We start from the raw sequence: 26,495 nt of genomic DNA on the forward strand, positions 1-26,495 counted from the left end.
ATTTACTATTGTATTTGTCATCCCCACAGCAACTGACTTTTTTCTCAATCTCATTAAGAATATTATTTCTATTAAGTAATAATGGTAAAAATATTTTCATTAGATGCTATGTTTCACATAAATTTTCATACATTATACTTTAGATTATACATATTTAACAGACAAAAAACCTGGGGTTTATAAAACCTTAGTAACATCACAGAGATGTAGGCTGGATTTGGTTGAGCTCACTTAAGGATCTGGGACTTGGATTTGGTTGGCAGACAGGGGTGAAATAACCTAGCTTCATTCTACTTTGTTCCATGTGTCTCTCCTCCTCTTGCTGGGACCTATGAGCCAACCCAAACGTGGTCATTTCATGGTAATGGAAAAAATGCAAGGGGACAAGCAAAAACATGCACGGTCTCTTAAGGCCTATTCTGGGAACTGACACATCATCAATTCTTACATCACATGCTTAAATTTAGAGTCAAGAGGCAAGGAAACTATCCCTCTCTTTTAGTGGGAGGAATTTCAAAGCTACAGAGCAAACTTCTCTGCATATGAAATGACAGAGCCAGAACTCTGGACAAAAACCTGTGCCTTTCACCACAATCTGACAATGAAATTTATAAAATGTTTTTGCATTATCTTTCTTCCAAGGAAAGAGGCTCTCATTGATGCAAGTGACTGATCTGCTTGTTGGAATCTGTTAAATCTTTCACACACTTGTGATCTTTTTCCCTCTTTTCTCAAAAAGAAGAGTAGGGACATATAATTTTGTACAGTGTTTTGAACTGGGATGGTCTTTTAAATTTTGTACACGTGTTACTTTTCTTTTTTTTACATCAAGTAATTAGACATATTCCAACATATCTCATAGGATTATAAGAATTAAATGGAACATCTGGAAATACATGGCACAAAGTAGTAACTTAATTTTCTCTTATTATGTCCCAAGAGTCTTTCTCCTCCAGCATATAAACATGAATGATGCTTTCTCAGTGTTCCTCATATTTTCATCAACACTACCTTCCATTCATTGTCCCTCTCATGCCTTTAATTATTTTTCAGTCTGACTTGCCCAGTCTCCATGTCTTAACCACCTTGAAAAACTGAGCTCTCAGGCGACACTAGTAATCCAATTTTAATAAATTCCCATGCATTCCTCAGACAGCTAACACGCCAGTAATTGCTTTTAGGCTCACCAGTATCTTCCATACTGTCACATCCAATGATCACATTTCTTTCCTCGTAGTACTCAAACCGTTAAAAGTATTTTACACAACTGATCACTTACTCCTTCTAGAAACACTCTTTTCTCTTGCCCCATGACTTCATACTCCTTGAAGTTTCACCTTTACCTCTCTGGCCATTTACTTTTACTCTCTTCTGCAATTTCTTCTCCTCTACTCGATCTCTAAATACATGAGTTCCCCAAGGCTCACACCTGGAATAATTTCTGATTTTTGTAATGTGTTTCATGCTTTCCAATGGCTTTAGGCAACTTCCAGATGCTGAAAATTCCCAAATTTATATCTGAGCCCAAATCTCTCCTTCAAAATCATGCTCTTCCCTGACATAACAAAGTACTTAAGCATGTCCACAGATAATTCTTGACTTCTGCTGCTGGCTCCAAACAATTCTGACAGCCATCTCTTTGAGATGTAGCCTGAACTAACTATCCAAATCCCCTATTTCATTTCACTTTGTTTTATTGTATTAACAACAAGAAAAAAAAATCTGAAATAATCCTTTCCCCATTCATTTACAACTCTCTTAGTTTCTGTCTCTCTGGCTATTAGTATAAGCTTCATGAGAGCAGAAACCTTGCTTGTTTTGCTTGCTGCATTATCTTTAGTAGTGAGAATACTGCCAGACATATAGTAATAACTTAGTAAATATTTTTTGGATGAAATGATGAATGTTGTCTTACTTTGGTTGGCTTTCTGAACAACAAGTTGAAATATACTAAAAAGTCTATTAATTATTAACAATAATTACTCATTTATGCTGCTTTATGTTTTGCAAATATTTTCATCTAAAATGTCTCACTTAATGATCATCACAACCCTGGGAATAGGGATTATTATTCTCATTATAAAAGTGAAGAATATTGTGACTGAAAGGGCTCACTCACAGATGTGAAGCTGAATTTTGATTCTAGGTTTTCTGATTCTTAGTTCACTGATATTTCTATCACATTTACCACTTCTTCTTATGGCATCAATAAGCAAAGATAACTTTAAAAATGTATTATTTTAAAACATTTATAAAATACACATTTTAATATTCAATATTCATTCATATAGATAGAAACCATGATATCAAAGGGTTTTTTTCTGTTGCTGTATTTTTTTAAACTTCCCCAAAATGAAGGATGTGTTTAGAGTACTATACTTGGTGACTTATGGCATCATTTCTCACCTGCAATTTTTTTTAATGATTCAAAGAGAAAAATATCATGAATCAATGTTACTGGATCTAAATAATGACAAAAATTATAGTCATACTAACCATTATAATATTAATGCCTTTGTATGATAATTCATATATTTTCAGTGTGCTTTTATAATACCTACCCTTTTGATTTTCCAGAGACTATAACATAAGATTCTCCAGCTAATCTAAACAAAAAAGAAGTTATTGGAAGGTTATTATAATCTTGAAACACAAAGAAATGGGAAAACATTCCATGCTCATGGATTGGAAGAACAGATATTGTTAAAATGTCTATACTAGCTAAAGTAATCTGCAAGTTCAAAGCAATCTTTATCAAAATAACACCAGCATTTTTATAGAGCTAGAACAAAGAATTCTAAAATTTGTATGGAACCAGAAAAGACCCCAAATAGACAAAGTAATGTTGAGAAAGAAAAGAGAAGTGGCAGACATCACAATTCTGGAGTTCAAGCTGTATTACAAGGTTGTAATCATCAAGACAGGATGGTACTGGCACAAAAACAGATGCAAAGATCAAGGGAACAGAATAGAGAACCCAGAAATGGAACCACAACTATATAGTCAACTAATATTTGACAAAACAGGAAAGAATATCCAATGGAAAAAGACAGTCTCTTCAAGAAATGGTGTTGGGAAATTGGAAAGCCACATGCAAAAGAATGAAACTGGACTACTTTCCTACATCATCACACAAAAATAGATTCAAAATGGATGAAAGACCTAAATGTGACACAGGACTCCATCAAAATCCTAGAGGTCACCACAGGCAGTAACCTCTTTCATCTTGACTGTAGCAACTTACTACTAGACATGTTGCCAGGAGCAAGAGAAACAAAAGAAAAAATGAACTATTAGGGCTTCTTCAAGACAAAAAGCTTCTGTGCAGCAAAGTAAACAATCAACAAAACTAAAAGGCAACTGACAGAATGGGAGAAGATATTTTCAAATGTCTTATCAGATAGAAGGCTAGTATCCAAAATCTATAACGAACTTACCTAACTCCCCCTAAAACCAAATAATCCAGTTAATAAATGGGCAGAAAAGATGAATAAACATTTTTCCAAAGAAGACATCCAGATGGCTAACAGACGCATGAAAAGATGCTCAACATCACTCGTCGTCAGGGAAATACAAATCAAAACTATAACAAGATACATCTCACACCTATTAGAATGGCTAAAATTAACAGCTTAGAAAACAAGAGATGTTGGGGAAGATGTAAAGAAAGGGGAATCCTCTTGCAGTGTTGGTGGGCATGTAAGGAATGCCAACTGGTGTTGCAGCCACTCTGGAAAGTAGTATGAAGTTTCCCCAAAAAGTTAAAAACAGGCCTAACCTACAATCCAGCAATTGTACTACTAGGTATTCACTCAAAGGATACAAAAATACGGATTTGAAGGAGTACATGCACCTGGATGTTTATAGCAGCATTGTCAATAACAGCCAAACTATGGAAAGATCCCATCATTATCAAATGATGAATGGATAAAGATATGGCATATAGATATATAGATAGATACAGGTAGAAAGATATAGAAAGATATAGATATTAGTCAGCCATCAAACAGGATAAAATCTTGCCCTCTGTCATGACATGGATGGAACTAGAGGGTATTATGCTAAGTGAAATAAGTCAGAGAAAGACAAATACCATATGATTTCACTCATATGTTGAATTTAAGAAACAAAACCAAGGATCGTTGGGAAAGGGAATGAAAAATAAAATAAGATGAATATTGAGAAGGAGGCAAACCATAAGAGACATTGAACCCTAGGAAACAAACAGCGTGGCTGAAGGGGAGGTGGGGCTTGGGCTAAATGGGTGATGGGCATTGAGGAGGGCATTTGTTGTAATGAGCACTGGGTGTTTTATGTAAGTGATGAATCACTAAATTATACTACTGAAACAAACAAAAAAAGAAGAAGAAGAAAAGGAAAAAAAAAAGAAAAATTCTTGCAACACAGTTTGAAGGTAGGAAGTCTAGTGCAGGAATTGTGTAGGAAACAAACCAGGCTATAACATAGAAAATTAAGCTATTACAATACCACCACCATTGATGAAATCTATTTCCAAGTACAACCTTACTGACCAAGATTGGGGCATCCAAGTCACCTCTCTTGGGTCATGTGCTCTCCCTTGGCTAAGGGGAGTTATTAACACTAAAACAGACCCACAAGACCATATTTAGTAGAGAAGAATTAATTATTTAAGAGTGAATAGGAGGCTGATTAAAATTAAAAATATATATATATATATGCTGTATTAACAATGAAAAAAATTCTTCTATAGCCCACATCTTTGCTACACAATATCTGTATATCTGAACAGTCACATATACACTGCCAACAATATTCCTGTATGACAAAATTCATCAATTCTCCCAAAGAGACAATCAAAGTTCATCCAGATCCAAGTTCAGTTTCTGTCATTGTCCTTTTCCTCTTCTAGTTCCTTCATAATCCGATCTCAATATTTTATAGCCTAGAAACTAAATGGAAAATTTAATCATCTTTTATAAAATAGTGGGATAAATGAAGGAAAAAAAGAGATTTTGATTTAAAATGGAGAGATGGGTATGTAACACACAAGGAAGAAAATAATGGTAAAGGTTAATCCCATAATTTCTGCTACTGGTCATGAAGCTTTTTCTTATTTCTTTCTTCTACAGATTCTCATGGCCTTTAGCTAGTATCCCAGCTGGTAGAAGTTATTTGTTTTATAATGCAATCCAAACTTCCATTCTGAGAGATTTCCGTGCTTGACAGTATTGTATATATAGGAATGTAATATTCTTACATTAACTGTTTCTTCTAGCCATACTAAAACAAGTTGATACCCCAAATAGTCTCCCAGGTTCCTACCATCCATCTTCCTGTCCCCACCATATTGCAGAGACCCTAGTGCCCCTATATAAGCAGGGCAAATAACCCTATTAATGCCATAATTTTGTTTTTTACAATTTTCTCAGTTCCATGACAAAGACAAAATTACTACATGGTAGTCTGGTAGTCCCAGTGCAATGAACGCATTGCTTTGTTCCCTGGTGGAAACATCCCTCAAATGGAAACAAAACTGAAACCTGAATGGCAAGAGTCATAGTGTCATAAAGTGAACATCAGTCCCCTCCACATATTTTTCTTGATTACTAAATCCATATTTTCTGACATTAGGGAATCACACTTTGTATAACATGTGCCAAGTGGAATCATAACTGAATATTTAATAGTTTATTAAACTATTTTATGACTCCAGTTAATTCTATGGACATGAGACTTCGCTTTATTTTTTTTAGTTTAGACCAAATACCTTGGTTAAACATAATGAAATAAAGAACATCATTACAGGGTATTGGGAATTTCATCAATATGCAGAGTCATGACATGAAGAGTAAACAAATGCAAATTCAGAACAATATCTATACCAGTGGATATAAACAGCAAGCAGTTCCAAGCATCATTAATGTGCTACCATGGTCACAGATGTACAAAATTATATTAAGACCCCAGGTTAGTGGCTGCTTTCTTGAAAACTGGACTCCCAGTAGTTATAATCACCACATTGGCCTTGGTGAAAAGTATGTGCTCTTGGATGTAAGCATGGAGTCTATCCTGCCAACATGACTACTTTCTTTATAAGCTCATAGAACAAACATTAGAATGGCAGTAGTTAAATGGCTGGCTGAAAATCAGAGTGGACATCTTATCCATCTGATTTTTATGAATTTCCTTTATGATGGAGACTCAGATGAGCATTTGGGGACTTAGTCTGAGAGATTCACCTAATTTTTTTTTTTTCTAGAACTTCTTATCACTGCTTCTCCAATTATACTCTTCCAATTTTCCAAACATGTGGCCAATCCATTAGTTATTGCCCATTAATTCATATAAATCTTCACTTTGTGCCATCATTCCTTCCAGGAAAAGTAGAGCACTGTAACACTGGCTGCATATAGAACAATTATACAATATTAGGCTGGTTATTTCTTGGAGAAGAGGGTTGTCAGGTAGCCGCAGGAATGGAGGGGTTGTGTTGGGCATTTGCTGAGCTTTTTTCTTTTCATTATGCAAATTCCTTTCTAATATTACCCCAGTAATCTTGAGAAACTATTTCCAATTGAACCTTTTTGGATAAATTAAAAAAAAAAGAAACAAGAAAGATGTGAGAGTAGTCTTGCAACTTCATATCTTTTCAAGTTTATCATGGTAAGAAGAGTACATGGGAACCAGATGGAGAAGCTCAAACCAAGAATAAAGAGTACGCATTTGACCCAAACACTTCCTGTACTTTATGAATAATCCTCAGTATAGTAACTGGCAGTTGGACCATATCTACCTTAAAATACAAAAATCAGGAGAATGGAACTCTAAAATGTAAGGAATCCTGGGTGCCTGGATGCTCAGTTGGTTAAGTGACTGCCTTTGGCTCAGGTCATGATCCTGGAGTCCCAGGATTGATTCCCATATCAGGTTCCCCGCTCAGTGGGGAGTCTGTTTTTCTCTCTCTGACCCTCCCACTTCTTGTGCTTTTTCTCTCTCTCAAGTAAATAAATAAAATCATAAATGAAATAAAATAAAATCTAAGGAATCCTGACAACCATATTCCAAAATAATTGCCTTTTCTACAGTATGATGTTGATTCTCAACTATCCTTGTCCATTATTTTATCTATGGATAATATTTGATTCTTTTTTCTTTCAATTTATTTATTTGACACAGAGAGAGAGAGAGAGAGATCACAAGGAGGCAGAGCAGTAGGTGGGTGGAGGGGAGAAGCAGACTCCCTGCTGAGCAGAGAGCCCAATGTGGGGCTTGATCCCAGGACCCTGAGATCATGACCTGAGCCGAAGGCAGAGGCTTAACCCACTGAGCCACTCAGGTGCCCCTTGATTCTTTATCATTGTATTTGCTTTTTCCAAAACTTGGAGATACTCCCATAGCTGGGGATAGTGGAAGTTGCCTACTTCTAATAATTTCTTATATTTCTGGAAATTTATGCATACATTTTTTGACATCAAAATGAATTATATTTCTAATTTGTTCTGAGAGCACTACCATGTTTCTATGATTTAGTAAGAACCAAAAACCAAAAGTGACCTTTTGGATTTTAGTTCCAATAGCCCGAGATAAAATTTTTTTTAGGAAAGTATGTGATTGAACCTCCATAAAATAGGCATTGCATTATGATCACCCACGGAAGTGTATTATTAAGTGTGCACAAAAGATGCAGCAGTTCTTAATGCTCCTGGGCATTCAGTCATTGGTTAAGAATGTATGTTGAAATATTCAAATTGTAGGTCAGATTAGTCTTAGAATCTAATGAGCAAATTTTTGTATCTATCATTTTTATATTTATCTTCATCTCTCAATTATAGATTATTACTTTCTTCTGACATTAAGCCATCAGCCTTAAAGTTAGCTTTACATTCTAAAAATCTGTTCAATGACTGTCTTTATTATAAACTGCTGGGACTGCTAGAGAAGAATACATTTTCACCACTTTCCCCTTGAACATGTGATCTGTTTCTAGGAAGATGAACCATTTTCTTTTCTTTTTTAAAAAATTTTATTTATTTATCTGACAGACAGAGATCACAAGTTGGCAGAAAGAGAGGGAGGGAGGGAAGCAGGCTCCTCACTGAGCAGAGAGCCCAATGTGGGCCTCGACCCCAGGACTCTGAGATCATGACCCGAGCTGAAGGCAGAGGCTTAACCCACTGAGCCACCCAGGTGCCCCAAAGTGAACCATTTTCAAATTCTCAATGATTCAGATCTGCTTCTTTGTTCTGAAATAGCTACATGCAATCAAAATGAGGAAAATTTTTATCTACAAAATGGTGACATTTCACTCCAAAAAAATTTCATCATCCACAAACAACTGATTTTGTACATGAAAGCTGAAAATTTAAAAATTTCAAATAGGCTCAAATTATTAAATGGTTAGACCTCAGATCTCTCTTTCTCTCTCCCCCTTTTCTTTATTAAGATTTAACTTTCATTCCTATAAAAGTAATTGAGGTTTGCAGTTTAAAAAACAAAGAAGAGAGGTGCCTGGGTGGATCACTTGGTGAAGCTTTGGACTCTTGGTTTTATCTCAGGTCATGATCTCGGGGTTGTGAGATGGAGCCCCATGTCAGGCTCCGTGTTCAACGGAGAGTCTACTTGAGGTGGGAATTCTTTCACTCTCTTTCTCTCTCTCTTTCTGCCCCTCTACACTCTAGTAAATAGATAAATCTTTAAAATTAAAAAATAAATAAAAAGGAAAACAAATACACTAAACAAAATGATAAATTGCTGTCTCCTGCCTTCTATCTCCCCACTCCTGAGTCTCCTCACCAACTGATTTCCACTCAGAAGTAACCACTTTCATTATTTTTAGCTTTTTCTTAGTGTATTTACATCCATGTTTCAAAATAACATGACCATACTGCTATGAATTATTTAATCCTCGCATGGAAAAGAAATATTAGTTGTCTTATGTGCCATTCAGAATATTTGAGTGCACACATGCACACACACACTCAAACACTCTTCCCTCATCCTCAACCTCCAATTGTGGTTATGGTTATATCACCTTTTTGGGTTAAATTAGTATTCACTGTTATTAGACCAGGTAGATATTGCTCACAGGTAACCTGCTAAGTTTGCTACTGATCCATTTTCTTTTTTTATTTCTTCCTTTCTTTCTTTCTTTTTTTTAAGATTTTATTTATTTATTTGTCGGACAGAGAGAGAGATCGAGAGAGAGAGAAGAGGCAGATAGAGTAGCAGGCAGAGGCAGAGGGAGAAGCAGGCTCTCTGCCGAGCAAAGAGCCCAATGTGGGACTCGATCCCAGGATGCTGGGATCGTGACCCAAGCTGAAGGCAGCAGCTTAACCAACTGAGCCACCCAGGTGTCCCTCCATTTTCTTTCTTGTATAAATTTTGCTTCCCTGCAGATATGCTTGCCATATATTTTGTACTTGCTTTAAAATCTATGTTTACCTACAATTTATCCCAATTGCTCCAACTTCCTCTAAACACATTTACCCAATGTTTTAGCAACATTATCTATTCATTGGACTATCCCTACTAAATCTTTTATCCATCTACTTGAAATTGCATTATTTGATCTACAGATTTTATCCTAAAATTTCCTCTAATCAATTTCCTTGCAAATCCCCTTTATCTTTTTTAGCAGCACTCTGAGAAATGGTGTTTGGGAGGTAAAAGAGTCAAGATTTTACAGGTCTGACAAACACTGTTATTCTACATCCATGATTGATTTTTAGTGTGGCTGGGTTGCATTATCAGTTATAAATCATATTTTCTCATAATTTTGAAAATATTATTCATTTGTCTTCTAGGTTTCCAGGTGTTGGCAAACTTTCTTCTATAAAGAACCAGATATTAAATTTTTAGCCTTTGCAGTCTGTGTGATATTTATTGCAACTATTCATCTCTGCTGTGGTAGCTCAAAAGTAGCCATAGAATATTTGTAAACAAATGGGCATGACAGTGCTTTAATAAAACTTTATTTACACAACCAGGACACAACTTGTTAGTTCTCATTCTAGATTCCAATGTTACTTAAAGCCATTATGATTTCTAATCATTTACATGTCACTTTTTGTGTGTGTGTGTCTTTTTAGAAACTTGGAGTTTTAAAGATTCTTTGGTTTGGACTTGAAATTTGAAATACCCAGATGATATATTTTGTTAGGTGCTTGAAATTTCTTGATGAAACCTTAAATGGGTTTTCAAACTGTAGGCTCTGAAGAAGATTCGTATATTTTGATCATTTCCACCCATCTCCTTTCTTTGCTCTCTCCTGGAATTAGAGGAATATCAGACCTCCTGAATTTATCCTTTTTAACTTGTCTGAATTATTTTCATTGTACTTCCTAGAAAATATTTTAAGATTTATCTCCTAACTCTTCTGTTTGACTTTTAATTTATGTTACTTTTTTTTTTAATTTCTAGGAGCTCTTTTTAAGTTATCTGACTGCTTTTTATTTTATAGTCCCTCGTTCATATTTCATGTGTACAAACTACCAGGGTTTTAATTAAGGTAGGATTGTGTGTGTGTGTGTGTGTGTGTGGGTGTGTGACAGAGAGAGAGAAAGAGAGAGAGAGAGAAGAGAGTGCTGTTTCAGGCTTCTATAAAAGAATGCCGAAGACTAGGTGGTTTATAATTCTAGAGATTGGGAAGTCTGAGATCAAGCTGCCATAAGATCCACTGTCTGGTGAAAACCCACTTCCTGGTTCATAGATGGCTATCTTCTCACTGGATCCTCACATAATGTAAGAGCTTTCCGAGGTCTCTTTTATAAGGGCACTAATCCGACTCCTGAGAGATCCACCCTCACAACATAACTGCCTCCCCAAATCCCACCTCCAAATATCATCCCATTGGAGATTAGGTTACAACATACGAGTTTGAGAGGAACACAAATATTCAGGTTATAGCAGTGTGTGTGTTTGTGTGTGTGTGTGTATGTAGTGTGCTCACACATGTGCACATGGGTTCTTCTGTCCCTGTTGTCTCCGCTTCTTCTGACTTTATCCTCCCCTTCTCATCTTTCCCTTCCCCTCCCCCTACTCTACTTTCTTTCTCTGTTACAAAGCTTTCCTTGAAAGTTAAGTGATTTTTGCCTATCTCTTCACATTAAAAAATGATGCACTAAAATGATCATTGGAAGCTCGGTATACATGATTATCTTGACAATTGCTGGGCTTTAATATAGCATGATCAAATTAAAATGCAGCAATTTCATTGACAGCCCCCAATTCAGTATATAAGACTTTTTCTTAGGCTAGTCATTTTCCCCAGAAAGGACTTTTCCAACCTCTTGCCTAGGGAAATGATCCAACTGAGAATATTCTTAAGAACCAAGCAGGGAAAGAAAGTCACAAGGCTCTCACAGTTCAGCATGTAGCTTTCCCGGTAATTCCTGCAGTTGTAGTGTGGCCCATCACAGCGTGCCCTGGGTGTGGTCAGTATTCCTCAATTCAGGACTTGTCTCACTCAGTATCCATAGTGAGAAAACTTTACCCCAGGCTTCATGGGTTGGAGAAAGTCAATCATGTGCAATCAGGAAGGGAATCTAATGGTCTGATGCTTTCAAGACTTTCATCAGTTCTTCCTTTTTTTTTCAGTCCAATCCTATATCCAGTCCTGAGGGACCTGATACCATCAGCTCTTCAGCATTTCTAAGCATCCATAGGACACAATGGTTAGTTCTTCCTGACTCTCCCACTAGCAGACATAGATTCAAGATTCCTATAGTTTGATATGTCAGTTACCATTTATCCACCAGCTTCCCAGAATTTACAAATTTTGTTTATGTTTGAGTCTACTGCAGTTTTCTTTTTTATTCTTTTTTTTCTTCTTCTTGTGTTTTTTTTTTTTTTCCCCTAAATCTTTTTTATTCCTTAGGTGTCATTTTAGTAGGATTTCAGGGAGGTCTAGACATAAATTGACATGTTTACTCTAACATGTTCCATGTGATTGTATTCCCAATCTTAAGAAATTCACACCTACACCAGCTATTTAAACATTCCAAAGAAAGTTCTGGAGCTGGGATGGCCCCACAGAGTTGCCCTGAATTAGAAAAAGAGGACTGGGTTTTTATTCATGAGCAGTGCCCAGTCAGTGGATGCCAGATACCCTGGGGAGGGGACATATTCTTGAGCAAGACAGCTGAGGGCAATTCCAGGACAGGGCTTGGAGCTGAAGCCTGCTAACTTAGATAATGGGGACCTGGGCAGTACAGAGGTATCTGCTACATGCACCTTTTAGCAAACTTACATTTGACTATTTGTACCAATAAATAAAGTTGAAAAAAAAAAAAGAGGATCAAGTGATTTATTTAGCTAAGAGAACTGATAACTTCTTTTGAGACAGGCAAGACTATAAACTCTTTAATTGTAGAGACTATATATAATTCATCTCTTTGTCTGTAGCATATAGGTTCATATTGGTTCATAGTTAATTTACACTTAATATTTATCTATAATTAGTTGCCATTAGCAAATAGGTTTTTTTTTTAAGATTATTTATTTATTTATTTGACAGACAGGGGCCACAAGTAGGCAGAGAGGCAGGCAGAGACAGAGAGAGAGGGAAGCAGGCTCCCTGCTGAGCAGAGAGATGGCGTGGGGCTCCATCCAGGACTCTGGGATCATGACCTGAGTGGAAGGCAGAGGCTTTAACCCACTGAGCCACCCAGGTGCCCCAGCAAATAGGTCTCAAGAATTAGGTTCTATTCAAAACTTATCCCTGGGGTGCCTGGGTGGCTGAGTCAGTTAAGCATCTGCCTTCGGCTCAGGTCATGGTCCCAGGGTCCTTGGATTGAATCCCGCATCAGGCTCCCTATTTTGTGGAGAGCCTGCTTCTCCCTCACCCTCTGCCTGCTGCTCTGTCTACTTGTGTTCTGTATCTCTCTGTCCAATAAATAAATAAAAATCTTAAAAAAAAAAAAACCTTATACCTAACATTGACATTATCTTTTATAAAAAATAAAACATTTTTTCCTGAACAAAAAATTCAGTATATGTGACAGTCAATTAAAAGGAGATTGTAACAAATAGACAAGTTTGATCCATGAGACACATTGAACATTGAAATGGAAAGGTCACAAAATGTCATCATTGTCACAAGTAAGAGACAGGATAGAAGAGATACCATGCTATCTCTGACGCCCACAACCATGTCGATTTATTCCTTGACAAAAATTAAGTCAGTTTATTTAGGGAAGTAATCTAATTGTCAAGAATGTCACAGGGATACTTTCAAGTCCATAAAAGGAGTATCTTTTCACCTTCAATAAAAGTTGGGAATGGAAAAGAGTTGGGATTAATGATACTAAAAACAAAAGTGATATTTAGAATGCAGGAATAGATTCCCTAAGCCATTATTACATAGAGAAATGGCACTGCAGCAAAGGTAACTCAGCTTTCAACCATCTGCCCTCTATTGGCCAGTTTACTACCTCTGGATGCTGAAGAGCCCCAGATCCCCCTAGGCTTGTCCAACTCATCTACATAGGCAAGTTGACCCAGACTCAATGGTCTCATGTTAAACTAGCAAATAGCTGGAAGAAAATGAATCCCTTTCAACATATACAGTTCAGAGTCATATTTTCTCATGGTGATGGCTTGGAGAGAGTGCTGCTTCCCAATTTTGTGCTAGATGCTTAATGTTATGCTGCATCAGTCAAATCACATTATATCAGGTTACAGAGCAGGTCAGCACAAATGGTCGTGTTCAAAGAAGTCTCTGTCTTCCTGCCAAGTCGTTTGGCACTGTTCAAGTTGTCATCAATTTGAATTACTTGTAGATCATTTCAGGAGATATTAAGATAATTATTGGCTGTTCTCATAAGAGTAGGAAGCCAGCAAAGCACTCACTGAACTTCTTATTCATCTATAAATTGTGGAACAGACACTTTATATCTTAAAACAATATAATTCATGTCATGTTAACGTATGCACCATTTCAGTTTATATTCTATTATCCCACTCTTAAATTATATAATATATTTAGGTAATTTATCCATTGATATTAGAATGCATGCAGCCTTGTTGTATTTAAGATAATTTCTTGTAGCGTCTTGCTGAATTTTTCCACATATAGTTACTAGAGGATATATGGCACCTTAGTCAAGTTGCATTCCAGAAACAATTGAAAATTGGGTTTCAAAATTTACCTCTTTAGAAGAAGTATGTGTATAACAACAACTGATACTACAGAAATACTCTCCTTTTATAGTGAACTACATTCCAAGAGTTTGTTCAAAGGTTGGTTGCCTAAAATGATATTTCACACAGAAACAATACAATTATGAATCCCACAATATGGTTATGGTTCAATAATGCATTAATAATACCTTATTTACAATGTTGATGCTGTGAAGAAAGCCATTCTAGCCTAGAGGAAGCTTTAAGACCTCATCTTCTGGCATGATGTTCTAGCAGGGAAAACACTCAATCTCTATACTTTTTTTTTTTTTAAGATTTTATTTATTTATTTGACAGACAGAGATCACAAGTAGGCAGAGAAGCAGGCAGAGAGCGAGGAGGAAGCAGGCTCCCCACTGACCAGAGAGCTGGATGTGGGGCTTGATCCCAGGACCCTGAGATCATGACCTGACCTGAAGGCAGAGGCTTTAACCCACTGAGCCACCCAGGTGCCCCTCAATCTCTATACCTTTTTAATTGACTTTTCCAGGTACCAGCAGTAGGAGCGTGAGTAAAGAATCTCAATTATTGGGGTGCCTCTATCTCTCAAGCTCTCTCTCTGCCTGCCTCTCTGCCTACTTGTGATCTCTCTCTGTCAAATAAATAAATAAAATCTTAAAAAAAAAATCTCAATTATCCCCAGAAAATCAAGGTAATGAGAAACAGAATGGAGACTAGCTTCTGGTGAAGGTGATTCATATCCCTAAGTCAGTAACTTTTACATGAAAAATGGAACTAGTTATTTCCTCTCCCAACCTTAACAATTATTCCACAGTTTCCTGCTCTACTCCTTTGAACTTCATCTTTCTGTCTCTTCTCTTCTGATTACTTATTCTAGTTTATCAAAGAAAAGTAGTTAAAAGTACAGATGAAAGTCAGACTGGGCTCAAAATAGGACTCCACATTGGAAGACAATTCTCCATGGGTTTCTATCTGCACCATCTCTCTCCAACTAAGGCAGTGACAGCCTGTATTTGGGAATATTTTTCAAAACTTTGTATATAGTGAACAACCTTGGAAAACAGAAATAGTCCACGTGTTTCTGAGCAGAGAACATATTTATTTGCTGTCCACTATATTTGCTGTCTCCATCCAGGGCAAATGTTGAACAAAGTTGCATGCAACCTACTAAAACCACCTGAATCTATGTCCACATTACATTCCAGGGATTTGAGGGGCAACGGTAACCTACAGGAACATGAACCCATGCTGCCTGTTCTGTCCTTTGTCTTTGACCCAGGAGTCTCACGTCTTTACCAGCATCCATGAAAATAAGAAGCTAATGTGTTATCTTATAAGTAGGGTAGGGGCACCTGGGGGGCTCAATAGGTTAAGCCTCTGTCTTTGGCTCAGGTCATGATCCCCCAGGGTCCTTGGATCTAGCCCCATATTGGGCTCTCTGCTCAGCGGGGAGCCTGCTTCCCCCTCTCTATCTGTGTGCCTCTCTGTCTACTTGTGACTTCTCTCTCTGTTTAATAAATAAATAAAATCTTAAAAAAAAAAAAAAAAGTAGGGTCAATTTCAGACCTGACACTCTGACACTTAAAAAGCATGTAACCTTAGAAATAAACTTTCAGTTTTCACATGGAAAGGATGAGGTTAATGGTAGTCTTTACCTCACAGGATTCTTAGATTCTTAAATAAGAAAATGTGCAAGAAATACAGGGCACCTGGGTGGCTCAGTTGGTTAGTGTCTGCCTTTGGCTCAGGTCATGATCCTGGTGTCCTGGAATCAAGCTCCATATTGGGCTCCCTGCCACTGGGGAGCCTGCTTCTCCCTCTCCCTTTGCCTCCTCCATTCCCACTCATGTGTTCTCTCTCTACTTTCTCTCTCTCTCAAAAAAATACATAATCTTTAAAAAAAAGAAAAAGAAAAGAAAATGTACAAGAAACATTTAGCACAGTTCCTGGAACTGTAAATGCTGAAAGGCAAGTTAACTGTTATTGATTTGTGTGTGTGTGTGTGTGTGTGTTGTGTTTTAAAACATTTTTGGCTTAAAAGTATTTTGTTCCTGGGCACCTGGGTGGCTCAGTGGGTTAAGCCTCTGCCTTCAGCTCAGGTCATGATCTCAGGGTCCTGGGATCGAGTCCCACATTGGGCTCTCTGCTCAGCGGGGAGCCTGCTTCCTCCTCTCTCTCTCTCTGCCTGCCTCTCTACCTACTTGTGATCTCTGTCTGTCAAATAAATAAATAAAATCTTTAAAAAAAAAAAGTATTTTGTTCCTCTTTTATGTGCAATTCATCTTTTTGGAAGTACATATTTATCTTTTCCTTTGTTTTAACCATGTGAGTCTTTGTATGGAGGTGGAAGGCAAAAGCATTCAATAAAAGACAATAGAACCTAAGAAGCCTATTCCTACATGCCACCCAGAGATCTGCAGAGGCGAGAAACAGAGCTTACTGTTTTTGCTCTCATAGCTCACACAGCTTTGGGTTTAGCTCCGGATATGAATACAGAGAAGGTGTTGTCGAATAGAAAAAAGATCTCAAACGAATGAAGTGAGAGCACCTTTCTACGGGTGCCCAGGCACTGGCAGTCTCTCCTTACTCCCCCGGGTGATGTAACGTTCAGCTAGTTGAAAATTACTGTGCTAGTCAAAAGGATTTGTCTTTTTTTCTTCTAAGATGGCGGTTGAATCTTGAGTGGACATTCCTGGAGAACTTTAAACAATACGCTCAGATATCTATGCCCACCCCAAAAGTTCTGATTTAATTAGATTAAGCGACAGGATATTAAAAACCTCAGGTGATTTCAATCTATAGCCAATGTTCTAAGCAAAAGTTGTATCTAGAAGCTAGACTTCTCCTTCTGAATATTCCAAGGAGGTACAGCAAGAGGTGTAATAAAATTGTGAACTATTGAAGGGATGAACCCAGCTTTTCTCATACTTCAAAATTTTTAATGTCCAAAATCAAGTGAAAGACTCTCCAAATCCTCGGTCCTAATCAACTGGCTTTGCTTTCAGTGTGGTCAAATGGTGCTGCAATTCTTTCCCAACACAAAAACTAAATGGTGGCATACTGTAAAATAAGCATTGTGTATTTCTGTGCTGATGATTCAAACAATTTCCGTAGCCAAGTGTGCTATAGACATTAGTCAGATGAGTTGTATAGACAAGTCTGTAGTCGATCCTCATGATCTGGGAAGGTTGTGTTGTTCCTGAATGAAAGCATCTTTGTTTTTTACATCAGCTCGTCTCACTCATATGTTTGTAAAATGTAATACTATCCAGGGCAGGAAACTCAAAACAAGATTGTTACTGAATTATCTGCAAAATAAACAGTTTCATCTAAAACACTCAGTTTCAGACCACCCATAGACAAGACTTTTACAGGGATCCTTCAAGTAAAACATGGTTGTTTAAACTATAAAAATGTAGTTTAAAAGCAAATTCTGTTTGAAAATGATAAAATCCCATGAAAACAATGCAGAATAAAGCATTATTTAAAAACGTAATTGAACGGCCTCACAATTCTCCTCCCCAAAATCAAATATTTTGATCAATACAAGTGAATCAATATTTCATTTTATTCCTTACTGATAACATTAAAAGGGATAGGGAATTAACTTCTGAACAGTTTAGGTATTTATACAGTGGGACACTTTATTGATATCGTTTCACTCTCATGCACCCAATAGCCCTAATAGGTATTGTTCTTACGGAGGCTCACGGAGGTTTAATTGCCTGGAGTAAGGCAGTGAAGGTAAGAGTGGATTTCATCAGCCTCATGTAAAAATTTCGCTCTTTCCCATTACATTATTTGGCATAAACAGTGAACTCAGCCACAAAGGTGTTATGCACTGGGTGGTAGCCCCTCCCCATTCGCATGCTGAAGCCCTGAGTTCCAAGTGACAGTATTTGGAGATAGGGCCTTTAAGGAGGTAATTCAAGTTAAATTTGGTTATAAGGGTGGAGCCCCAATCTCAACGGACTGATGTCCTTTTAGGAAGGAGAAACACCAGAGACATCTTTCTCTCTCTTATCCTCTGTGAGTGGACAGAGAAGAGGCTATATGAAGACACAGCAAGAAGGTAGCCATCTACAAACCAGGAAGAGGTCCCTCACCAGAGGCCAATCCTATTGGCACCTCTATCTTGCACTTCCAGCCTCCAGAATTTTAAAAAAGTAAATTCCTAAAATGTAAGCCACCTGGTATATATTTTGTTTTGGTTGTAAGAGCAGACTAATACAGAAGGAAATGGTTCTCTAATTCATTTATAATCCCACTCTGCACATCAGACTCATGAACTGTTGACCAGTGAAGAAATCCCTGGACCAGATGGGGGAAAATCTCATACCTTCTCCTAAGTGAAACTGGACATGCCAAAAATCCTCTGAGCCCCAGCTTACTTACTTGTAAAGTGGAGATTCTACTATCTGCACAGATCCCTTCCAAATTATTGTGAAGATGGAAGTAAGAATGCTTTACAAATTGTAAAGAACTAAACAAGCATAAAGGAATAGCATTAGTAAAATTCTAAGTACATGTGCTATATACCCAGAAAATACTGACTTCCTCCAAACAGATGAGGAAAATATTTATAGTATCAGGGTATTGAGTAGAGTTACACTGAGAATACATTTCAAATGGCCTGTTCTGACATACAAAATTAAAATTTCTCTGTCAAGTGCTTACTCCCTAGATAGAACCCAAGAGATGGCTTAAGATTCCCCAATTAACTGGCTGTAGGTGTGCAGATTTACAATCCCTCATTATATGCCACTAGCTTTTACATTCCCTTACTAGTTTTTTCAAGGGTTTTCTCTTCTACCTGCAGCATATTTTAGGGGTTTTAGGAATCAAAAGATCTGCGTCCTTATCCCAGAAAAACTACATTCTAACTATGGATACTGGCATGTTTAACCTTTGTGAACACAGCTTCTTTATCCGGAAAATGAACATGTTGGGCTATGTCTTGGGTTGCCAGATAAAATATAAGCTTCCCAGTTAAATTTGAATTTCAGATTAACAAAAAAATATTTTTTAAGATTTATTTATTTGAGACGGAGAGAGAGTGGGGCAGGGAGGGGCACAGAGAGAGGGAGGGAGAGACGTAAGCAGACTCCATACCGAGCACTGAGCCCACCATGGGGCTCAATCTCACAACCCTGTGAGCTGAAATCAAGGTAGATGCTCTACCCACTGAGCCACCTGGGTACACCAATTTAAGAAAAAAAAATAGTAGAAGTATATTCTATATTTTTATTTATTACATTTGACAACCCTGACTGAGTAACTTCTCAGGTCCTACATTCCCAGCATGATATTAGTTCAGAACATAGAAAATAATTATAACAATAGCTGCTTTATTTGGGATTTACTCTATACCAGGCACTATTCTCAGGGCTCTGACATATATAGTCTAATTCAAACTTCAACAATGCTCTATTGCTCTATATGGTAGTATGAAGGTCAGAGCCCAATCCACAAGGCTACCCTCACTGCCAACAATAATTCAAAGTTCAGAGGTCCTCAAGACAGCCCTTAGTTTCAATAACTCACTTGAAGGACTGAAAGCTATCACAGTCACAGTTAGAGTTTCCTATAAGCTAAAGAATGCAAATTACAATCAGCCAGGGGAAGAGGCACATAGAGCAGAGTCAGGAAGGTTACTGCACCCATTGCACTTCTAGCTGTCCACTCCCTACAGAGCCACGGCCAGTGTTAACTCCACCTGGCAATGGTGTATGACAGTATGCACAGAGCTTTGTCAACCAGGAAAGTTTACCTAAGTTCTGGTGTCTTTATTTGGGCTACATCAATTGTCACATAGCTGACATTAGTCTCCAGTCTCTTTATAGAGCAAGCTAATACTGTAGGACCCAAAGTCACTACCATAAATCACATTTTAGACTATCTGACATGGCTCAAAACCCTCAGGTAAATGAAGACACTCTTATTAGACAGGACATTCCAAGGACCTAGAGATAAGTCAAGGGCAAAGGTCAGACCTCTCTTTGGGCAAGGTTAAATTCTAGTCTAGAATTAGGGATTCTTATGTATTTGGCAACATCCTTACTAAAACCCAATAGTTATCACTTACATGTATCTTGCTACCAAAAGAGTAGAGAAAACTGAGGACCACAGAAGTTATAGGGAGGCGGAGTCACATAGCAAGTCAGTGGTTATGCCATCTTCTCTATAAACTGGAGGGGTGGGGACAGGGGAGAGGAAAGGAGGGAGACAAAGAGAGAAAGAGAGAGAAACTGCTCCAGATGACAGAAGATCAACCAAAAGTTAACAATGGAAAGCACTCAGCTGGCATCCAAACACCAAGTAACTAAAAGTTTAATAGCTTAGGGAAGATTTTCTGAAACCAAATGGGGACTTTTTTTTTTGCTATTGTTTACATTTTACATTTTTCTTTAGACAACACATCTATCAAATGGTCTCCAAAAGGAGCATTTTGTTTTTGGAGTGGATTTTTGTATTATTACTTTGTTCTTATTGGGTGATATGGTAAAAGAGTGGAAGGAGTAGGAATAGGAGTTGGAATAATACAAAGGTTTTTTGTGTTTTTGTTTGTTTGTTTGTTTGTTTTTGTTTTTTTCCTCCCTTCTAGCTTTGAAATAGCCTAACAACATCATACCACTACCTATGTAGTCGTTCAACTGCCAGTACACCAAGAACACCAATTAATTAGGTTCAGACATGACCAATCAGTACAGATGCTGGCCATAGGTCATGGATTTGGAAAAATAAGATATGAAACACTGGCTGAATGTCATTGTTTTGTAATTCCTGAGTCCTCATATTCATTGAGCATTATTATGGACTGAATGTTTGTGTTTTTCCTCCCCTGAATCTACACATTGAAATCTTAACCCCCCAATGTGATGGTGTTTAGAGGTAGAGTCTTTGAGAGGTAATTAGGTCATGACAGTAGAGCTTTCATTAATAGGATTTGTGTCCTCATAAAAAGAGACACCAGAGAACTCCCTTGCCGTTTCTGCCATATGAGGGCACATCAAAAATATGGCCAACTATAAATCAGAAAACAGGCTCTTGCCAAGTTTTCCTGTACCTTGACCTTGGACTTCCTAGCCTCCAGAAACATGAGAAATAAGAATATGTTGTTTAAGCCACCCAGTCAATGGCATTTTTCTGGTAGGAATGTAAACAGACTAATCAAGCACTTAGTTTGAATGGGCCACTATTTTACAAACACACTATAGAACTTAGTCCTCCCAATATCCCATTTTATGGATGAAAAAAACTGACATCTCAAGAGGTTAAATAACTGCCCAATATTTCACAGCTAGTAACTGGTGAAGTTTGAATTTGCACCCAGTTTCTGCAACTTCTGAATCCATAATACTAAGCACAAAAAATTACCTCATTATATGGTGAAATAATAAGATATATTGGCTATTGATAGGACATAACTGATTGTATGGTTTGGCTTGCTTTGTTATGGTTTGCTTGGACTTAGTTTGGTTTTCAGCCAACAGTCAAAAAAAAAAAAAAATCAGGATCAATATTTTAGTTTAAACCACTTTATCTGTCTGCCTCAAAGCAAAGATGTTTCAGCACATTTAACTTATCAACAAAAATTCCATAGATAACATTTCACATAATAAAAAGTTAAAATATTTAAACAAATTATAATTAGCACTTATAAAGTACTTCTCACCTTCAAAGAGTTTACCAGCATTCAACCTATTAATTTTCTCAGGCATTAACAATTATTCTCACAGGGGACTGATGAGTAAACTCCAGAATGAAGAAGATGGGCATGGGAGAGCTGTGCCTTGTGGGAGCAACCATCCTCAAATCACAATAGATCTTTGTGCACCTGGTTCTCTGCAAAGGTTGTACAGCGTGGAAATGCCACATTGGCCTTCCTTCCTGCACCACGTCCAGCTGGACTGAGACTCCTGAGGAGGGAGACAGCTGGTTAAAGCTGCACTTTCCCTACAGATGGTGGGGACATTCAGTGCTCAGCTCCATAATCATTCCAACATGTGGATGAATAGGAAGGATAAACTCCATTGAAATAAAAAGTATTACTGCAAGGCAGGACTTAACTTTGAAACTAAATATGGAAACAGTTTAAAGAATTGCTACATTAAAAACAACTCAAGTATGCAGAAGTTAGTTATTTGGTAGAAGACCAAATCAGCATTCTTTTGGTTATACTTAATATCCACCCATGCCTGGTATTACTTGCCTATGCTGCTTCAGCATATTATAGAAAAAAAAAAAGTGCTAAGAGTCAGCAGAAGATCAAAGAAAATAACATGGAGATGAGGGCATGTTATTAATTACACTGTGGTAACAATCCTGTAAACATGTTGATAAAAATCTAAGCCAAGTGTTGAATGAATCTGAAAGACTTTATTTTCCCAGTGTTGGCTTAGATAACAGTTTACCTGCAATCCAAGGATAATAAGATCAGAATATTTATGCATCATCCTCTGTGTGGGTCAGATATCTGGGTCTCTAAATTAGTAGGTGGGGAATCAAATAAATAGCAACTGAAAGTAAAAGATTACAAAAAAAAAAAAAAAGACATATTCAAGGGTCATTAGCAATAGCTCATCTAACACCCATGTTTGGATCTATGGGTATTAATGAACTGAGTTATAGTGGACATCTAAAATCCGAAGTTCACAAATCACAGACATGTCAGTTCTCACAGACACATTAAGTTCACACATAAAATCTCCTGGTGAGATTGTTCATCATAATCTGGTCTCCAAAACCTAAGAATTGCCATCAAAGAGTAACTAGTCTGAGTTGTTTGGTAATATCAACGTTCATTCCAGAGAACATCTGTTAGCTATGGTATTTCTATGGCTTCTGAAGGAATCTAGACTATTCCTTTTCAACACAAACGAAGTCAGACTAACGTCTTATGAAGCAAGTGCACTACATATGGCTATTTTAATCAAATGGGCCACTTATAATTTATTTCTGTTATTCCCTATCAGCATTCACTCTAGTAATCAGTACAAAATTGGCTCAGATAATGATGATAATGGTGAGGTTTCATCAGATAAATAGCAATGGTTAAAATTCTATGCCAACTTGCTACTAATGTTTGTATATGGGAAATAAGATTTATTAGAGATTCAGGGTTGAGGATAAGTGAACCTCTTCATTTGAGGGGCAGAGATCATATCATCCAAATTCACCAGAGATTTCCCGCAGCTGCTACAGCAACCCCAAACCAATCAAAAAGAAAGTTTAGCTGGTTTTAGTCCCATCTGGACTCTGAGATTGAAGCCAATGAAGAGAGGTAAATATCACCATAAAATGAAGACCCCCCCAGAGTCTTATTAATTTATTTTGGAAATGGCCAATTGGTTTTGAAAAGGAAACTAAACTAGAGAGACATTTACTATTTTGGAAAGACATTTACTGTAAAATTTGTCAACCCTGTATTTTCAATGGGTGTGTGTGTGTGTGTGTGTGTGTTGTTTTGCTTTGTTTTAAAATACTACTTTCACTACATATGTGGCATGAATCCTACTTAATTGGAAAAGGCTTCCCGGCTACAGTAGTGGCTGACATTAAAGCCATCATTTAGTCAAATAGCACTAACCTCCTGGGAGAGAACATGGCATTGGAGGAAGCCAGAGCCTTAATAGTGGACAATAGCAGCTGCCTTACTGAGAACAGAGGCAGGAGAGTGGCTGAATACAGATGTTTCAGGGGATCAAAACAAAATTCCCTCATGATAACAAAGTGGAAGTTCCTTAAATTGTAAGAGTTAAATATGCAAAATCCAGTGATTCAACTTTAATTTTCAAATGGCATAAAATATGTTTTTCAAAAGCAAAACAATATTATGTCCTAAAATTTAAACTTTAATTTACACTAAAATTCTCTCCTAAAGGTTTGCAGAGTATATTACTTTTAGAAATTATTTCTTTTGCTAGAAAATTTTTCCTTCTTTTTATTCAGGTCACCCTTTCTCATGCCCAGCCCAATCTTCAGGTAATTACTATTAGCAGCCCAGAGTTAATTCTTTCACATCTTTCCTTATAGATTCTGTTTGTACATTTCAAATGGCAATTTATTGGAATATAGAGAAAAATGATTGGAAAAATAATAAACATTTAAAAGGATTTAGTTTTTCTTGACATTAAAAAAATATAGATTTTTTTCTATTAAAAATATCATAAATATAAATGAGAAAACTTCCACAATGGCACATTCTAAAACAATTGTGCTAATATTCCAGAAAATTTCTTTCTTGAATTATTTCTCTTCACAGATTAAGGTTGTTTTCTATGGTTGATATATCTATATCTGTCTATCTTCTCTCTATCTAGTTTTATTACATAGTTTTAAAGCCTTATTAAATTTACCTAAAGCTTTCAATAAAATTAAGAATTACGTTTAAAGACACTTGTAAAAATCTGCTTAATAGTCTACTGAATGGATGCATCATGACGTGGCAGGATAAGAATCCACTTAGCACCAGTATCCATGTGCTTCTCTTCAATCCCAGGTGTCTTGGCACTTAGATCCACTATATTCTAGCCAATGGAACATAGAGGAGAGTGATGTTGGTTACCACTAAGCCTGTTCCTCACCTTTTCCACGTATTTCCCTGTGTGCTCTCTTCCTTATTCCCTCACTGGATACAAAGACCAAGTTGATAGCCATTTGTATGTCTTCTGCCCATTTTTTTATATGCTTGTCTGTTTTGTATTTGTTGAGTTTGAGGAGTTCATTATAGATCCTGGATATCAACCTTTTTTGTCTGTACTGTCATTTGCAAATATCTTCTCCCATTCCGTGGGTTGCCTCTTTGTTTTTTTTTTTTTTTAACTGTTTCCTTGGCTGTGCAGAAGCTTTTGATTTTGATGAAGTCCCAAAAGTTTATTTTTGCTTTTGTTTCCTTTGCCTTCAGAGACATATCTTGAAAGAAGTTGCTGTGGCTGATATCGAAGAGATTACTGCCTGTTCTCCTCTAGGATTCTGATGGATTCCTGTCTCACGCTGAGGTCTTTTATCCATTTTGAGTTTATCTTTGTGTACGGTGTAAGAGAATGGTCGAGTTTCATTCTTCTACATATAGCTGCCCAGTTTTCCCAGCACCATTTATTGAAAAGACTGTCTTTTTTTCCACTGTATATTTTTTCCTGCTTTGTCGAAGATTATTTGCCCATAGAGTTGAGGGTCCATATCTGGGCTCTCTACTCTGTTCCACTAGTCTATTTGTCTGTTTTTATGCCAGTACCATGCTGTCTTGGTGGTCACAGCTTTGTAATAAAGCTTGAAATCAGGTAACGTGATGCCCCCAGTTTTATTTTTGTTTTTCAACATTTCCTTAGTGATTCGGGGTCTCTTCTGATTCCATACAAATTTTTGGATTATTTGCTCCAGCTCTTTGAAGAATACCAGTGGAATTTTGATCGGAATGGCATTAAAAGTATAGATTGTTGAGGCAGTATAGACATTTTAACAATGTTTATTCTTCTGATCCAAGAGCATGGAATGATCTTCCATCTTTTTGTGTCTTCTTCAAATTCTTTCATGAGTGTTCTGTAGTTCCTCGAGTACAGATCCTTTACCTCTTTGGTTAGGTTTATTCCCAGGTATCTTATGGTTCTTGGTGCTATAGTAAATGGAATCGATTCTCTAATTTCCCTTTCTGTATTTTCATTGTTAGTGTATAAGAAAGCCACTGATTCTGCACATTGACTTTGTATCCTGCCACGTTGCTGAATTGCTATAATGAACTCCTCAAACTCAACACACAAAAAACAGACATGCATATCAAAAAATGGGCAGAAGATATGAACAGAGACCTCTCCAATGAAGACATACAAATGGCTATCAGACACATGAAAAAATGTTCATCATCAATAGCCATCAGGGAAAGTCAAATTAAAACCACATTGAGATATCACCTTATATCAGTTAGAATGGCCAAAATTAACAAGACAGGAAACAACATGTGTTGGAGGGGATGTGGAGAAAGGGGAACCCTCTTACACTGTTGGTGGGAATGCAAGTTGGTGCAGTCTCTTTGGAGAACAGTGTGGAGATTCCACAATAAATTAAAAATAGAACTTCCCTGGGAGCCTGGGTGGCTCAGTGGGTTAAGCCGCTGCCTTCGGCTCAGGTCATGATCTCAGGGTCCTGGGATCGAGTCCCGCATCGGGCTCTCTGCTCAGCAGGGAGCCTGCTTCCTTCTCTCTCTCTCTGCCTACTTGTAATCTCTCTCTGTCAAATAAATAAATAAAATCTTAAAAAAAAAAATAGAACTTCCCTATGACACTGCCATTGCACTCCTGGGTATTTACCCCAAAGATACAGATGTAGTGAAAAGAAGGGCCAATTGTACCACAATGTTTATAGCAGCAATGGCACGG

At 37.3% G+C, this 26,495-nt stretch overlaps 1 long non-coding RNA gene across 2 annotated transcripts in view; it reads right to left on the minus strand.

The window, feature by feature from the left end:
- Positions 1-26,495, minus strand: part of LOC132010165 (uncharacterized) — an 85,526-nt gene that overhangs the window by 27,433 nt on the left and 31,598 nt on the right. Inside the window, exon 2 of one of the 2 annotated variants that reach the window (XR_009402184.1) lies at positions 2,562-2,606. The exons of the other annotated variant lie outside the window; for it this stretch is intronic. This is a non-coding gene — a long non-coding RNA (uncharacterized LOC132010165). The remainder of the gene's footprint in view (positions 1-2,561; positions 2,607-26,495) is intronic. 2 annotated transcript variants of the gene reach the window in all.

The sequence above is a fragment of the Mustela nigripes genome, chromosome 2 (genome assembly GCF_022355385.1).
Source record: "Mustela nigripes isolate SB6536 chromosome 2, MUSNIG.SB6536, whole genome shotgun sequence".
NCBI classification, from domain to species: Eukaryota; Metazoa; Chordata; class Mammalia; order Carnivora; family Mustelidae; genus Mustela; species Mustela nigripes.